The sequence below is a fragment of the Cynoglossus semilaevis genome, chromosome 8 (genome assembly GCF_000523025.1).
Source record: "Cynoglossus semilaevis isolate Cse_v1.0 chromosome 8, Cse_v1.0, whole genome shotgun sequence".
Taxonomy (NCBI): Eukaryota; Metazoa; Chordata; class Actinopteri; order Pleuronectiformes; family Cynoglossidae; genus Cynoglossus; species Cynoglossus semilaevis.
This window is the reverse complement of record NC_024314.1, coordinates 22,904,016-22,922,326: the sequence shown is the minus strand read 5'-3', so window position 1 is coordinate 22,922,326 and position 18,311 is coordinate 22,904,016. Positions and strand designations below refer to the sequence as shown.

The window sequence follows — 18,311 nt, the reverse complement described above, 5'->3', positions numbered from 1 at the left end:
GAACTGCCAAGTGAAAACACAGTTTTAAGCAATACCTTCCAACATTTGGACAAGCTGTGATTTTACTTTCCAATCCCAAACCCTTAACATGGCAGGTAAACCTACCACCGCATTATTCCAGTAAATAATGCTCTAATATACGTATATATATACATATATATATAAAGATTGTAATTAAGGAGTTTTTCCTTAATCAACATATAGGATTTTGCACTACACCTTGCACCTTGGTAACCAAAAACATTCCTCTTGGTCTCCTAATATCTCCTAAAAGCAAAATGCAGGACTTGTGCTTTGCCTGATCATTTGAGTGCAACATCTCTCACACTCTAAATCTCTTCTTAATCTTGTTATAATTGGTTGCTGAGAGTCTCTGCTGTCTGACGCCTGCATGCCTCCTCCACTTCTTCCAGACCTTGTTACCATTTACAACAAGAGAAGAATATTTCACCGTTTATGAAGTAGGCACAAAACCTCACAGCAAGATAAAAGATTAAATCTTTTATTCTGTCAATGTGAGCTGTTGTTAGTAGAAGATTGAATCTTTGAAGCATAACTGGCACAATGTCATACAAAACTACAATGTTGTAACAAGATTCACAATTTTATATTTTAACAAAGGGGATTTTTTTGCAATTAATAAATGAACTTGGTAGATGAGTTCAGGTCTTTACAAGGTAAGAGTTTAACAGTGCCTAAGGACCAGCAGCTTCTCTAGGGAGACTTAATTAAGTTTTAAACTAATACCCTGCATTTCAATGCCTTTCATGCATAACATATGTTCATGTCTAATTAGTAAAATAAATAAACCTAAGCCAGCCAGTTTTGGACAAATTTTAAATTGCATTAAGGTTTTCAAACTGCTTCTAAGTCTGATATCAGAGAAAATAAAGTAAGAGGAGCAAAGGGAAGCCGGAGAACAGCAACAGGTTAGCAATTTAAAAAGCAAAAGTAATAGCTAACAAATTATGCTAACACTTAGTCAAGTCAAGGTAACCTGACCTTTAGAAAAGGCCAGGTTTCTACATTTATGGTTCTTAGACTGTTCTAGACATAACCTAAAACTACTGTATATTTTAATACATTTTACAAACAGAAGAACCGCTTCTTTTAATTGCTTTGATTATTTGAAATGTCTGGGGACATAAGAACGGTGTCCATGAACCATGAAATCTGGTCCTAGACCACACTTTTGATACACCTACAGAAGGGTTTGGGTATTTTTCTTCTTTTCTTTTTCCTGTCTGAGAGCAGACATCAAGTCCTTCAATAATAGCTCCATCTGCTCAGACACAAGTCTTCTATAAAACTTTGGCAAACCCTCAAGTGACTGTGGTAGGTCAAGAAAAAAGTCAATTGTGAAGCCTCTGCAAATGACAAAAGACTGTTTAATCACCATGACTGCAGTCTGAAAATCCAGCCAAATACCATGAATGGCCCTTGGAGGAACAGCCCCTGAGCCAGAAGAGAGACAAGACCAGTGACCTAGCTCATTTTTGGAGCCTCCAACCTCTGGCAGCACATGTATAATCCAAAGCCAAAACATTAGCCTTGTACAAAATGGGCAGAACAATCTAGATTTTGTTTTTAATGTTTTCTTTCTTCTAACATTTTGCTATCAATTCGGTTGTTGGCATTTTCACCTTTTAAACCACAGCTATTGTTTCAAAACTTCACTGAACTTCATAATGATGGAAACTACTCAAAAATTGTCTGAACTAGATTAATAACCCAAAAAATATAAGGAAGTACAGATTTGGGGAAAGAAAAACAAATCAACTCAATTACACATCCAGCCGGGCAGGAAAATGCAAATAAAAGAGGCAGAAATGACATTCACACAACCCTTTAATCAGAGCTGTGTGCTGTAGGTGTTGTTTCAGTGAGATTATAAAGTACATGGGCGACAATGTTTCCATCAGTTCCTCAGGCCTCCAGGCTAAAGTCAGACAAGCCACTACCACCTATGCAATGTCCCAGGAGAGCACCTACAGAATTACATTTGCCTCATTCCATATCTAGACAGAGCCTCCAGCTGCATCTGTTTCACGGAAATAATATAAAAAACAGGCAAAACAATGAAATTGAGGAGATTATGCTCCTCCGCCAGGCTAAGTGGCAACCTTGTTCCTCTGTACCAAAGAGCATTTCAAATTCAAACCCCTGAGGGAGAGAGGCCACTGATTTAAAAAACAAAGGAATATACAGATAGACCATTGCATTTAATATTCATAATTCTAACACAGTTCCAAACATTATGTTCTCGCTGTGCCAGTCATTTTCTTAGTGTCTCATAATGACTTAAAGAGTGCTTTGTAAAATAATATTTTCAGAAATCACCTAAGAATCTGCTCCTTTCCAGGTATCCAGGAGTATTTGTAAATACGGATTACTACGAGGAAAGATCACCATCTCCATGTGATTCTTCCATCTGTCACCTGGCAAATCATTAAGGACGGGCACCATGTGGTCCTACCGCCCCAATGTTGAACTGCTGGAGGGGTTGAGGGGGAGCAGGTCAACATCCATGTCACTAATGGACATGGGGCCCAAGCACAGGGGTGGTATGTGTCTGTTTTGCTTCATGTATGTATGGATGAATAAATGCATTCATAACCACATGCACTGTTATTACTGACAGCCAGATGGACGTAGCCACACAGGCGGCACAGCAGACAGACACTTTCTTCTGCCCAAACCAAAGGTCATTAACTGGGACTGTGATCCACGTCGGCAGTCATTACTGCTGGAACTTGGTCCCGGAAAAGTTGACACACCTGACCTTTAGAAAAGGCCAGGTTTCTTAGTCAAGTCAAGGTAACCTGACCTTTAGAAAAGGCCAGGTTTCTACATTTATGGTTCTTAGACTGTTCTAGACATAACCTAAAACTACTGTATATTTTAATACATTTTACAAACAGAAGAACCGCTTCTTTTAATTGCTTTGATTATTTGAAATGTCTGGGGACATAAGAACGGTGTCCATGAACCATGAAATCTGGTCCTAGACCACACTTTTGATACACCTACAGAAGGGTTTGGGTATTTTTCTTCTTTTCTTTTTCCTGTCTGAGAGCAGACATCAAGTCCTTCAATAATAGCTCCATCTGCTCAGACACAAGTCTTCTATAAAACTTTGGCAAACCCTCAAGTGACTGTGGTAGGTCAAGAAAAAAGTCAATTGTGAAGCCTCTGCAAATGACAAAAGACTGTTTAATCACCATGACTGCAGTCTGAAAATCCAGCCAAATACCATGAATGGCCCTTGGAGGAACAGCCCCTGAGCCAGAAGAGAGACAAGACCAGTGACCTAGCTCATTTTTGGAGCCTCCAACCTCTGGCAGCACATGTATAATCCAAAGCCAAAACATTAGCCTTGTACAAAATGGGCAGAACAATCTAGATTTTGTTTTTAATGTTTTCTTTCTTCTAACATTTTGCTATCAATTCGGTTGTTGGCATTTTCACCTTTTAAACCACAGCTATTGTTTCAAAACTTCACTGAACTTCATAATGATGGAAACTACTCAAAAATTGTCTGAACTAGATTAATAACCCAAAAAATATAAGGAAGTACAGATTTGGGGAAAGAAAAACAAATCAACTCAATTACACATCCATGTAAACAGCCGGGCAGGAAAATGCAAATAAAAGAGGCAGAAATGACATTCACACAACCCTTTAATCAGAGCTGTGTGCTGTAGGTGTTGTTTCAGTGAGATTATAAAGTACATGGGCGACAATGTTTCCATCAGTTCCTCAGGCCTCCAGGCTAAAGTCAGACAAGCCACAACCACCTATGCAATGTCCCAGGAGAGCACCTACAGAATTACATTTGCCTCATTCCATATCTAGACAGAGCCTCCAGCTGCATCTGTTTCACGGAAATAATATAAAAAACAGGCAAAACAATGAAATTGAGGAGATTATGCTCCTCCGCCAGGCTAAGTGGCAACCTTGTTCCTCTGTACCAAAGAGCATTTCAAATTCAAACCCCTGAGGGAGAGAGGCCACTGATTTAAAAAACAAAGGAATATACAGATAGACCATTGCATTTAATATTCATAATTCTAACACAGTTCCAAACATTATGTTCTCGCTGTGCCAGTCATTTTCTTAGTGTCTCATAATGACTTAAAGAGTGCTTTGTAAAATAATATTTTCAGAAATCACCTAAGAATCTGCTCCTTTCCAGGTATCCAGGAGTATTTGTAAATACGGATTACTACGAGGAAAGATCACCATCTCCATGTGATTCTTCCATCTGTCACCTGGCAAATCATTAAGGACGGGCACCATGTGGTCCTACCGCCCCAATGTTGAACTGCTGGAGGGGTTGAGGGGGAGCAGGTCAACATCCATGTCACTAATGGACATGGGGCCCAAGCACAGGGGTGGTATGTGTCTGTTTTGCTTCATGTATGTATGGATGAATAAATGCATTCATAACCACATGCACTGTTATTACTGACAGCCAGATGGACGTAGCCACACAGGCGGCACAGCAGACAGACACTTTCTTCTGCCCAAACCAAAGGTCATTAACTGGGACTGTGATCCACGTCGGCAGTCATTACTGCTGGAACTTGGTCCCGGAAAAGTTGACATGGTATAATGTCCAGGCTGTGTCAAAAAGACAGAATGACCTGTTTCAGTGGTCATTACCCAGAAGCCACAGGTCAGTGACTTGAGGATGTATGGGCGGGTGAGGGAGGGCTGTGAAAGAGAGTCTGACAAACAGAGGGCAGCAGACATATTGTCTGAATCTGTAATTACAGGGCACGGTCCGCTCAATCATGCAATATGCTGCTTGGCTTGGGCTGTTGACTGGACACGTGGCCTTCCCTTTGGCTTTGTGCCAAATTTATAGTCCGACAAAATGCATAAAGTATTTGTTCAATTTTGATTAAATAATTACACAAAAAACACACAGAAATGCCACATTTACCCACAGGCTGTGGATTGTATAGTATTGCTGAGATAATACGTAAGTAAGAGGCTGCCATTCCATATTTCTCCAGGACAGTAGAGGCAGTACTAGGATCACTGTCTGATTTAGGCCCTAGCAGTCAGGAAAGATGTCCCAACATTTCTTTTTACCATAACCTGATTAATTAAATGATTAACTTGTGATGGCACTACACAGTGTTTCAACGATTCTTCTCTAAAGTATGAACTATTCTCCTGCCAAAGTGGGATATTTAGTGTTCATGGTAAATTCCATTTTTCCATCTGCTGTGACTAATCCTATATGATAAGACTGCCATCATCGCCACAATCCATCTGCTCACCAGATCTGTTACCGAGTTGTGTTGTTGATGCTGAGCATTTGATTATTCCCACTTAACATGATGGTTCTTACACATTAATTCCAGTTGCTGCAGTTCTGATAGGCAGCTGGTTAAGGTGGGTTGATGTGAGGTGTGCATGTGCACATTTCTACCTTTTTGCTCCAACATTGAATGCTGCATTAGTGACAACACAACAAGAAATAACAAGCCAGGCAGTAAAACATTTGGCTGACTGAGCTTAAGATACCATTTACAAAATGGGCTGGAAAAAAAGCTCAACAATGCCACAGCTTCTCAGACAATTTGCTTAAAAAAAATAACATATTTGGGACGCGCTGGTGTATCATTTGACAAAATAAGAATGGGCCGCTGCACAGCTGATGCTGAAAATTATACTGCTGTTAGAGCCATTGACGATAAGCTGTGGGAGACAGAATAACACCACGAGGAGGATTCAGAAATGCTCGTGAAGAGCCAAAACGCAAACGCTGAGTAAAAACATTACATGATTTTACTGCAAGTTAAGTTTCACAGCTTGTAAAACACAATTCCACCCCATGAATTGCCGCATTACTGTTTACACAAGCCCTGAGTGTGAGTGGTGGCGTGCTGACAGCCAACACATTTGAACAGCCGCATTCATTAGTCCAAACAATCTTTGTATAAAGTAACATACAAATAACTTTAGATTAAGAACAACAAAAACAAGACTTTAGTGTAAAAAAACAACAACAAATTCTTCAACTTCATTATCTTCAGGCAAGTCATATATATATGCTGTATTTGACAAAAAATAACGATAATATCAATAACAAAAATAGTTTTCTATTAGAATTATGTCATTGAAAGTTAAATGTTTATGTTAACAAATTGTTTAATAAATCTAACACATAAATAATACACATTGATTTTAGTCAACTATATATGATTTGAATTAAGTCCATTAAAATATTGGTAATATTTTGTGACTTCACCCAAACCTAGATTAATAGTTTCATTGACTTAATAGGGACTTGAACTTATTTATTAGGCAAAAGTCTAAATCAAACTGAACTCTGGATAAACCCCTCACTCAAGAGCAAAGATGACTGGGGGTAATATTAGTCCTTCCCTTTTTATAAAACCATAAAAAACATTACTAAAATAAAATGACTTGTCTTTTTAATAACCAAGTCTGCAGGTCTTGAGTTTCAATTATAATAAACTATGTTTTATTAGATCAGCATGACCTGGGGAAAGTCAGCTACTCTAACTTGATAAACGAAGGTTTCATCTCACAAAAGCATTGTTCCAAAACATTCTTTCATTTTGACAGAATTTTTTTTTATAAGCTGCTATAATTTCACTCACGGTCTCTCATTCGTTTTAATGAAATGTATCGCTTAGTTGTACAGCCTCTGTATTTAATGATAATTTAAGTTTCTCACCCATAATAGCTGGTCATATCTTTAGTCTCTAGAGAAATTTACCACAATTTCTAATATCTTATACACATAATAATTAATTCAGTACCCTTGTCAGGACCTTTCCATCTCTTTAATTAAGGACATAGCTTGTGTTTTATGTGAAATTAAGCTCCATCTTGTGTCAAGCCATGTCCACAATTATGACAGACGCACCAACGGAGACACACACGCACCAACCAGTCAGAACGTTGAAAGATAACATAATTGACAAATGATTTCGCTGTGTCTGCAGATAATTTAATTCTTCCTGGAGAGTAGTTTGCTTTAGTTCCGTCTGGTCCGGCGAGATATAGACAAAAAGTGATTGGCATCACCTGCTGTACGAACCCCAAGCTTTTTATACATTAATTTTACTGTTTAATTAAACCTAAATTGCAGATGTCAATCATAAAAACAATAAAGGGTGTTGAACAAAGGTCAACAATGAGTGGGGCGCAGTCCGGAACATACCCAGACACCTGAACCTGAAGTATTGAGGTTTGCTTTTCTTTTCTTTTTTTTCTGTGCCGCTACTCCAGTTACTGTAAACACAAAAACACAAAAATTTACATTTAGAAAAATCCTTCATGTGACATATGTGACCAACAAAATGTGCAGAGGATTTATATGAAAGCTGAATGTTGAGTAAATGTTCTTTTAATATTTATATTTTTTGACTATCAAATACAGTATTCACCAAAACAATTGTATATTAAGTGAATATTGAGAATTGTTTTAGATACTGTATATGTGTTTGGGTCTTTTTGCTCCTACATCTCATATCAGTGTTTGGACCTAAATGAATTCTAATGAAACACCCATGGTTTAGGAGGTACCAAAAATCAATGTTAGATCTTCTTTTATACATATGTTGGTTGTATATATGTCGTAAGTCATAGGTGTGTTTTTCCTCACATTAAAAAGACCAGCAGTAATGCTAGGAAATACAGGAACTGCAGCAAAGCTTGAAGCGTTTGTACAAATTGGTCTGACAGCTTGATAGCTTAGGTTAAAAAAAAATAATTAAGAAATCAGTGGTAATTATCCTTCCACTACCTGATGGTTTGATAGGTAAAAAACATGAAGAATTGTTATGCATATTTTATTGATGGGTCCTGAATCTCATCTGAAAATGCCCACACATTAATATTCCCACTTATAAATACAAACTCATAAATGTTCTGCCAACCCTCCACTAAGTCAATCATCCCAATTCAACATGAGTAGCCCCCTCCCTGAATCCATCCACACGTTGATGTATTCATTGGCTCAGGCCAAGGGTGGTAATTAAAGGTTCTTGGTGGAGTGGTCCTGGGTAATCTGGGGCTAGTTAAAAGCCATAACGCCCTGCACTGTGGGGTTTAATTGGTTCTTTGCCATTTATATGATTAACAGCCAGCCCAGGTCTGGCACCTAAAGCCTTTACTCTTTACTCATGGCAAGTCATTAGAATAAAGGGTACTCTGGACTCTAATGAAAAGTAAATGTGTTGATACAATAGGCTCGTTATTTTTGCAGAGATTATTTTTTACTACTATATTACACAAGGGCGATCAATCAATTTCATTACTATTTGGCCCTGGGAGCATGGAAGCAATGTAGTGTTTTATGGTTATACTGTATGTGTGTATACGAAATTCCTTATCAACCTAAAGGAATTATGAGGGAATGCCATTAGTTTTAGAAATAAAGGAATGTTAGAAATGGATTAAAGGAGAAAATAGTCATCATTTAACAGAGATTATCCTGTGTCTGTAATTTTTACTTTTAATGATGTTTCAATTCTGTTAGCGTGCTCTTTATATTTACCTAAATTATTACTTTATTTAATGTTCCATTTTTTATTATTTATACTTTTTGTCATGTTACTGTTAAGCTGGGTGCATTTTTTCCAAGGCATTTCTCTCCCTGAATAATGAAAGTGTGAATATAAAAAGAAAACTGCCACAACAGTTTTAGCCTGGGGGTGTTTGGGTTTTTTTTTTTTTGAACAGCAGTTAGAATCCACTTGTTATGAGAACCAACTTTGTCAAAACACATGCCAACAAAGTGGATTGATGAATGCGGCGGGCCATTAAAGAGACAGAACATCGATTGCAGAAAATAACAAACGGCCAAGAGACAATTCCCATAACTTCAAATCGCCAAGACAACAAGATGAGATGCTGACATTGGCTCTCAAGTGACACAGTTCACATCAATGCAAATGGTAATTATGTGGAAAATATTTAAAAAATTAAATAGATGAAATGTGACAAAAACAAAAGGACAATTCAGAAACTTAAAATATGTTTTTGATTTTTTTGCCAAATCATTCTAATTCCACAGTGGCTTTTGTCTAATATCGCTTTCTAAATGACGCACCAGTCACAGCCTCGTTCTTGTTCCAAGAATCTGAAGGGCATCAGTGATAAATCTACAGAAACGGTGATTTAGAACGCACAGGGCAACAGTGAAACCCATTTATGTCCTCTGCTGATCTACTGCTGCACTAATGAAAATATTGTATTTGGTGTAACATTCATGATTATGGCGCTTGGCTGACTTTGAAATTAAGGCTTAATTAACTCATGGAGATTGAGCAATGTGTCACACTGGTAATGAGTTGTAAAGCTGCGGCTCATCCCCCATATCTTCCCTTTTCCTTGTGCGTGGGATGGCACGCACGTCTGTTGATAATAAAACGATCTCATCATCTCAATCCTGTCATAGTCCAGCCTCTAATGACTCTGTTCTCTTACGTTACCTACTTTTAACAAACAAAAACTCTCTCTGTATTGTCACTCACTCACTTCAACATGAGTTTACAGTGTAATCCAAACACAGCAGCGTGTCCAGGCCTGACCTTGTCCAATGATGGACGGTAGAGTTTCAGTTACAGCTTGTCATCCTGTCCACGTCTGTGCTGCTCGGCCATTTTTTGCATGTTTTGCCTTTCTGCTGAGCTACGAGGCCTCCGCGAGGGGAAATCAACTTCAATCAGTCACGGTTTCACATTGTGGCGGCGCAGAGTGTCTACACCTCTCAGTTTTGATGAACAAGGACTCGCCTGCATGATTCTGAAGTAAAGAGCCCTGATCGTGGCCCTTGAATCGTGCCCAGCTGTTCCCTTTCCATCAGAAACCAGGGTGTACACAAACACTGCTCCTGCTTTGTCATGGTTTTAGGCTTAGTTGTATTACTTACATGTAATTAGATCTTAAGGTACATGATTAGCAGTTGCAGTGTTTCTTTTCAATGTGGAGGGTGCTAGAATGCAGATAAACAAAAAAGGTAAGGCTCTAACCTGCCTGGATGCTACAGGTACAATGTAATATGTACTACAGAGCACCCAAAAGCCATAAAACTGCACACCTCTAACGATGTCTCTAATCTTGAAACAACATCCTTGAGACAAAGAAGCTTAATATTCAAGGATATTTAGGATGTGTCGACAATACTGGTACAGCAATAAAAGTGGGTGCTGAACAAAAGGTAAGGTGCCCACAGCGTGTGTCTTTGTTACTGTGTGTGTTTATTTTTTATGTACTATTTGCTGTGACTACAGGTGAGGTTCTGGTCTCTAAAATACTCCAATTACCTAGAGGATTCCTTATCTCTGTCTGTGTTCAACCCACACATGCTTTCAGTAATCATCAGACCTTAATGAATTCACCCACATTATTTGCTGGGTTTAATGACCTGAGGCCCAAGCTCGCTATAAATGAGCAGGACCTGCAACAACCCCACTAAAAAAAGCAATTACATATCCAGCTCATATACTAATAATTTCCACATTACATCCTGCTCCTTTTTCTCAGTGTGAGCAAAAAGCTCTAATGAAACACTCAGAATGAATGAGTTTTGGATGTATGGTGTTGACAAGCTGCTCATGAAATATATCCAATTACACAGACAGGGGCAATGCACCAGCATTAGAAGAAAGGCAGACGTTTACAGTCATCACAGGAGGTGCTTAGAATATATGTACACAACCACCGTGTAAAGGCCAAGGTGTGTTTCTAGGCAGATCTTACTGTAGGTCTTCTCACAACAGTTATAGTATTTGTTGAAGCTGAAAATACAGTTTTATGTTTTGCTCACAAAATATATTGTAGGTATCATTAAGGTGTAACAAATGGAACTCATTTGTATCCAAAGTATTATCATATTAAAAATGTCCATAATAACAAACATCCTTAGGTTGTTGTTCTGCTTAGCTGGACAATTGAATCAAGTTGATGAGATGCAAATCAGGCACTGTCCAAAAATTCTACTGTGAGCATCAAGATGAAGAGATGCAAGCACCGTATATTATGTTCCACTTTCTTTGTCCTTCAGGTGGCATATATGTCCCTATGTTGGAATTCTGATCGCACTTTATAGTTTCATAAAAACTGAACAATGGTCCCAGGAAAAGGTTACAATCTACAAACATATATAATGTGCAACGTACAATGTTACAATGAATGATCTGACGAAGTTGCTTTTAATCCCAAAAAGTCTGTTTTTGCTTGTAAGTATGATTTGTTTTTGAATATCCTTTCGAATAGGATTTGAATATCAGTTACAAACACCAACGGGTCTTTGAAGATCATTCTGGTTTTTACTGGTTTATCTTTCTGAATGTTCATGATCCACAAAATACATTAGTTCGGAAGGAAAGAGAAAATGTTGGAGCCTGTATCCTGAAAAATGTACCTTGGGAAAACAGGTTGTTGTTGTTCTTCACTGTTTCCTAATGACATTCAACGTGATTAAGAAAAGAAATCTGAAATTGGTTTTAAAGTTTATTAAAACCAACACTTTTGGAGAGGAATAGATTTTTTCATGCTGCTCAAATATGATCCTTTTTTTTGTTTAATGTCATGAATTTTACAAAATTACCTATTTATGCTCAGCACACACACACAGCGGTGGGTGCAGTGAAGTAAACACTGACAACACAACACAGTGCACATCTGTGTTGATGTCGAAAATCATTTTCAACAATTTCAGGGTTTTCTTTTTTGATCAAAATGTTTCTTTAAAAAGGTGTAGTCACAGAATCAATGCTGCCATTTTGTGGTTAAATAATGACTGAAAAACCAGAGCAAAAATATTTTTGCTTTCATTGAAATGGGTACAAAAGAGAGAGGACATGAATGAGGCTGAGACGACGCTGACCTGTGATTAAAAAAATGAATGTAGGGCAGAACAAGTGTCCGTTGGGGGTTGGAGGAGCAGAATAACATGATATGATGAGAGAAAAACAGAGCAGTGAGGATGTGGGGAGAAGTGTTGAGACAAAAGAAAATGACAGGAAGAAAGAGGAAGATGAAAATGAGCCACAGAGTTGAGGACAGACCGAAACGGGAGGACTGCTGCTCATAATGGATTGATTCTCACTTTTTTTTTTTTGAGGGTGTCTTCTTCCTGTCTCCTTGCAGACGAATGGTAATTGCCCCGCCGCCTTTAATCATGTGTTGAATTGGCAAAAAAAACAAGAGGAAAGCGCTTCTGCAGCGATTGAGAATCGATCGTTTCTTGGACTCAACCTATTGCAACTCCTCTTTATCTCCCGTCACAGCTCTCTTTCTTCCTGCCGTGGCTGCTGTAAAGCCTCTAACATTCAAACACACACATGCACACACAGACGTGTTCACACCCATGGTCAAAGTAAATGACAGACGCACTAATTACAGTGATGTTGAGGTGCAAGAGGACAAAAAGAAAGGGGGAGAGAAAAGATAAAACAGGGTTGGTGAGCAGTAATAGTGAGGCGCAGACACCCATCTAGGATAATTGTTTCGTCGAGGGTGTGATTGCCTTCACTTTCCTCCTTTTCTTCACCAACAAAGCATGTGCATCTCTTAACATCTGTCCCTCATTTAACTTAATAGTTGCACTTTGACTAGACGGTACAAGTCTCTCATTCATCTATCAATCCATCCAGCACGTCAAAAGACTTGCAGTGGGCCATAGAGGAAAAAAACGTGTGTCATGCCTAATAGAACCAGCCCTCGGATGAATCCTGAAGGAGAATCAAAGTATCTGTAATGTGTCCAGATGAAGCCTGCTTTTAAATACAGCACATGTCCAGAGAAATACTGTAAACATACTGAGTACTAAGAGCACCAGCTAAAGGACAAATGTGTCAGCTTTTGACCCCAGAAGGTTTAAAATGCTTACTGATAAGTAGGGTTTAAAAAAAGATTGGAGACTCCACTGTCAGCCATTGACAGTAAAATGCAGAAATAGCAAACGTATGCTCTGCACAAACAAACTTGTCAAGCCCACAAATTCCCACACAGTTTGGATTTTCTTTTTTTTTTTTTTTTTTTTTGACAGGAAATGAATAAATTCTGAGCTACCGGTTGAATGTGTCACTCTCAGCAAAGTACAATTTAAACTAAATGCCGCACAGAGCCGATGGGCTTTATTAGAAATTGATTTTTTTTTCTTTTACCTTTCTTTACTTTGACCTTTAAAAGGTCACTTCCAGTGTGACGGAGAATATGGCTCATTTCTGCCTTTTCCCAACATCATTATCGAATGTTTTTCGTTGCTCTCACTTAATTTGTTCACACAGTTGTTATTTTTCTATCTCTTGTTACAGTCCGTAAGAATGCAGCATACTGGTTTTGGTAACAGATAACTAGAGATAGAATAACTACTAATAATACAAAATTAATTTAACATTTTTATTTATAGCTTTATATTTTTTGAAGAAAGGTATCTTACTTCCTTCCCCCTTCATCCTTTTTCTCCCTCAGCTTTTTAACTACTACTACATTTTTCCATTCTCATTTCAGCTTTTCTTCCTTCTTCTCATTACTTTCTTCCTACCTACTTCCTTACTTCTTTTTTGTAATCTTCAACAGAGGGTTATTCCAAGACATGTTAGAGAAAAATTTGTCTCTGACAACCACTTACAGTTGTGGTTATACAAACTGGATGAAAAGTGAAATTTTTAACCTTCTATCTGAGACTGCAACTGCTTGACCCAGACCTGGATAAATAGAGCCGGATGGAGATAACTTAACAGGAGCCAGAGGTTAGGTGGTGGTCGATGTGACTGCCCAATTCATCCATTTACACTATCTGTCAGTGTTGTCAAGGTGTCAGCACAATCACAGTGCGGTTACCACTACACTAAAAAGGGTCTGAGGGTGAAAAGGCACTTGTGAGAGAGGGGCCTTTTCTTCCCCTGAAATAAAGACTGACGGACAAGGTGTGACACTGAGACCCAACCACTTAACAAACACTAATGGCTGTACCAGATTACCTGTCAAAGCCAGGGCCCATTGCCACCCAAATCACCATCACAACCTGATAACACCAGCAGCCAGAACCACAGATTAAAAAAAAAAAAAAAGCTGAGACCCACTGGGATTTTGAAAGCGGCACAGTCTTTCCTCCTCTGCCATTGTCCCACTGAGTTTTCTACATTTCCAGTACTCCACAAACCCTATGGACTGCGCATGAATGGCACTTGGCAACATGCATGAGTAACTGTATAGTTGGAATATTAGATTAACTCACCTATCACAAATTCATAATGCTTTTCAGGGGAAAAGAAAAGGTAATAAATCATGAGATCAAACAACCGAAGTTGACAATACATCTAGAGGGGGAAAACTGCAAAATAGGACAGCCATGGTCCTTTTGAGTAGTTAAATGTTTTGGGCCTAAACAAGCTTTTTAATATATTTTAGCTAAATTAAAGTTCTTCTGAATCTCATTGAGAATCACTTTCAGCTTGCCCCTTTATCGGCATAGTGATATGACACAGTCTTCATTTATCAGATGCCCTTCGTGACCAAACCTATGATGGAATTTGAGGTAAATTTGAAAAATGAACCCAAAACCTTCCACATGGTAGGCAGAAATCCTACTACTGCACCATCCCAAATACATACAACTGCTCAGTTATCTTCTGTAGTTAGTGAGTACAAATCCTAGTAATTGCTACATCCTGCTAATGTGTGCAAATGCTTTGCTCCATTTTAGGAGGTGGAGCAGAGCAATTGGACTACAGGGAATATTTGTACAACATTCTAATTTGCATCCTCCTAATTTGCACCAGCCAAAAAATCCAAAAGTGTGTGCACATCCATGGACGTGGTCGAAACATACTGCTACTGTCAGCACAACAACAGGGTTGCTTTATTACAACTACCTGGGTGAGAGAGCTTTAATTACGCTCCACGCACATTTTTGCTGCATGAAGTCTAATAAACTGTAGCATAAATCCCAAACTCATTTAGGAGCGAGATTTCACGCGTTCGATTGCATTAATCAATGATACTGAGAGGATGAATGGAAACACCACACCGTGATGCAGTCCCTGCTCCAGATGATAACATTAGCCGAGTATGATATAAGGGCGAATTTAATCAGAGTCTGAACGATTTACTTCAACTTCTATTGACATGCACTTTGGGCATGGCAGTACCATGGATTGATGAAAAACATGCAGAGAGCTATAACATTTAGGCTTGCATAGGGGACTTGCATGATTTTACATATATATATATATATACTGTATATACGTATATATCTTGTACGTGCATGTGAGGACTGTTGCTATAAGCTCCACCTTCTTCTGCAATCTTAAAAACAATTAAGTGAAATAAGTTTTTTTTAATTAAATGCTACATTAAATGCAATCATTTTTTATTGTATTTTTAGTAAGAGTAACAACTTTTTGTATTAGTTTGTATTATCTTACCTGTATTTTTCCCAGAAATGGAGTTTGTATTATCTTACCTGTATTTTTCCGTCATCAGCCTCACTCCATTATCTTTTTATCTAACACTCCATTAACCGCAATTTTTCCTCCATATTCTACTGCTCTGTTTTATCATCCATAAGCACTTTTCCTTGAAAAACTTGACAGATTTGATTAGAACGTCCAATTAAATGTTTAATTTATTATTTGGAATTTTTTGTTGGCAAATTCGTCCTTAATATGTACCCAACAGTTGTGTGTAATGCGTTGAAGGCTGGCTCTCACGCTGCCACATCTGCTGTAGTGAGGCGGTACAACTTAACAGACTGTAGGTGTGGGAGTACTTTCTGATACAAACTCAGACACACATACTCCGCCTGCTTTCACGTTGAAGTGTGTGCCTGTAAAACATCAGCTGCTTGAAAACTCACTGTGGCCTTAGATGCTCGCTGTAAATCAGGACAGATGGTCTGATCCACCAGGAGACAAACTCAAGACGAGGATGTAGAGGGGCTACTCAGAACGTCGGCGTCCTCTCTGAATAACTGAGATGTGAAATATGTGATGGCCTGTTAGTGCAGACACAACTATGAATTGTAAATTTTAAAACTCAACATTTCAAAAAGACATGAACCAAAATAATTAATAAAAATATTTGGAAAACAACATTTATGCAAAACACATTTATGAAAAAAACAGGACTTACCAAGTATTGGAGGTAATTGTGGAGCCCAAATTTGTGTAATTGACAGCAGTACAGTCCAATAGGAACCTGGCAATGAAAAAAAAAAAAAAAAAGGTTTCACTGACAGGTGCACAAAGGTTTGTTGCTAATGGACATTGCAATACAATGTTACATAATGGCCTTAACACATACCAACCATACAGATAAACTAGCAGTCAGAGCACAAAAGTAAAAACTACTTTTTTTTATTTAAAAATAAATGTTTTTTTTTATCATATAGTAGCATTTAGTCTGAAATGTAAATTATTTTTAAACAGGTTGATTTGTTTGCAAATGTTTCACAATTAGTAACTGTATAGAATAACACCAAAGGGCCACCTTCTTTTAAAGTAACATTAATGGACTGTGGTTACTGACGGCAGGTATCTGTGAAGTCTGTGAAAATCCCCTCTGCCAGCAACCTGATGTGTAGAGACACGTTTTAGTCGTCTTTATTGCATTTTGAAACTTTATCAGTGGCACGCAGGCTTCGTCAGTGTTGCAATGAGAACACACACACACACACTGTATGATGCTATCACAAGGCGAGTTAACTGCTGTGTTAAGCTTTAATGAAGAATAGATTAGGACATTAGGATGCAAAGCACACGCCATTCCCTCGCTGAGGGGTAAGGCCCGTAATGGGCCTGATAAGGAGCATTTTCTGCTGATGTCACACAAACATGATGGTCTCTGGGGGGCTGTTTTTGGCCCATTCACAATGCAATTTATCACTGAGACAAGTTTAGTTTGCTGACTTTGACTGCTGCTAATAGTTACATACGTACAAGTGGGTGTCTATACAGTAGGGAATGTTTCTAGTGAAGTATCTTGACCTTTGAACTACACATTTTTCAATGACTGGAGATCAGCAGTATCTGGTTCAAATCATCTTTTGTCCTTTAATTAACTCTCAGGAGTCTCAGGAGAGGAAGGTTGATACTTGAAACACATATATCCTGTATAAACTAGGAGTACGGTTCACAGGCATCCTGGGATCAAAGATGTTTTTGTTTTTTTTTTCATTCAACCATAATGTATGTTGATAATCCTGGAGGATTGCAGGTGCAAAACCTAATACACAATGGCTGTTGGCAAGCACCAAAACTTCTCCATACTCATTCTCCAGGCACTTCTAACAGCATCATCGACAGCTTACACGCATCGGACAAATTAAATTATGTGTCTGTATATGTACAATTTCAATATAGCAGATTATTCTTTTTCTTACATCTCGGGCTAACATGGCTTTACCAAAATGATGGCACTAGTCAAAGTCAATGGTACTGTTGCAATATTAGGTTAAATACTACCCGAATGAACACATTTTCTCAAGAGCACATGGCATTAGGTTAAATACTACCCGAAGCATGAACACATTTTCTCAAGAGCACATGGATTTCTTCAGATAAACTGTTCTGTGTTTGACGAAAAGCTCTTGAAAAACATCCCAGAAGCGTTTGTTCTGTGTAAACACACATACCTAAATTACACACTGCATTTTGTTTGTTTCATCTTCAATTCCAACACCACAGTTGGCTGCTCCAACTATTTGGGCCTTTCCTATTACCATCACCATAAATGTTACTTCAAAGTACAACAAGCACTTTCTTTCCGCCATTAAAGTCGCATCATTTTCCTCATGGCGATAAGGGAAAAAAAAGAACAAACCCATCCTGAAGTTATTTCCTCTCATCTTGGGCCCATCATCATTGCAGCCTCCTGCGTTTTTGCTTTCAAATGCCAAAGGTCACGGCACCTTTGTGGAGCTGCTCCAATACGACTGAGGCTGATAACATAAACATAAACACACATCTACAGGCCTATGATGACACACATCAAAAGAGCTGCCTGTCACTCACTAATGATTTTGACAGAGCATTAGAGCAAGTCTACAGTAGCTTAGAGTGTACGCAAAAAAAAACATGACTGATGAAGAGATAGTCAGAGCATCAGTGTGTGTGTGCATGTGTGTAAAGACGGCATGATATATGGGGTGGTGTGGACTGTTGCACCTTTCATCATCTCCTCAATAAAGTCCAGCCAGTCATGAAATGAGGATGTTAAAACCCTACAGCAAACAGAACCATTAAACTGTACAACCAGCTCCCACACGACTGTAGTTCTGATTAGGCCAAACCTAAAATTGGGTTGTCTCG

At 38.5% G+C, this 18,311-nt stretch overlaps 1 long non-coding RNA gene across 2 annotated transcripts in view; it reads right to left on the bottom strand.

The window, feature by feature from the left end:
* Window positions 1-18,311, bottom strand: part of LOC103382803 (uncharacterized) — a 69,475-nt gene that overhangs the window by 9,005 nt on the left and 42,159 nt on the right. For both annotated transcript variants that reach the window (XR_003050313.1, XR_003050314.1), the window contains exons 2-3: window positions 16,135-16,200; window positions 15,860-15,973 (exon numbers count right to left, since the gene is read on the bottom strand). This is a non-coding gene — a long non-coding RNA (uncharacterized LOC103382803). The remainder of the gene's footprint in view (window positions 1-15,859; window positions 15,974-16,134; window positions 16,201-18,311) is intronic.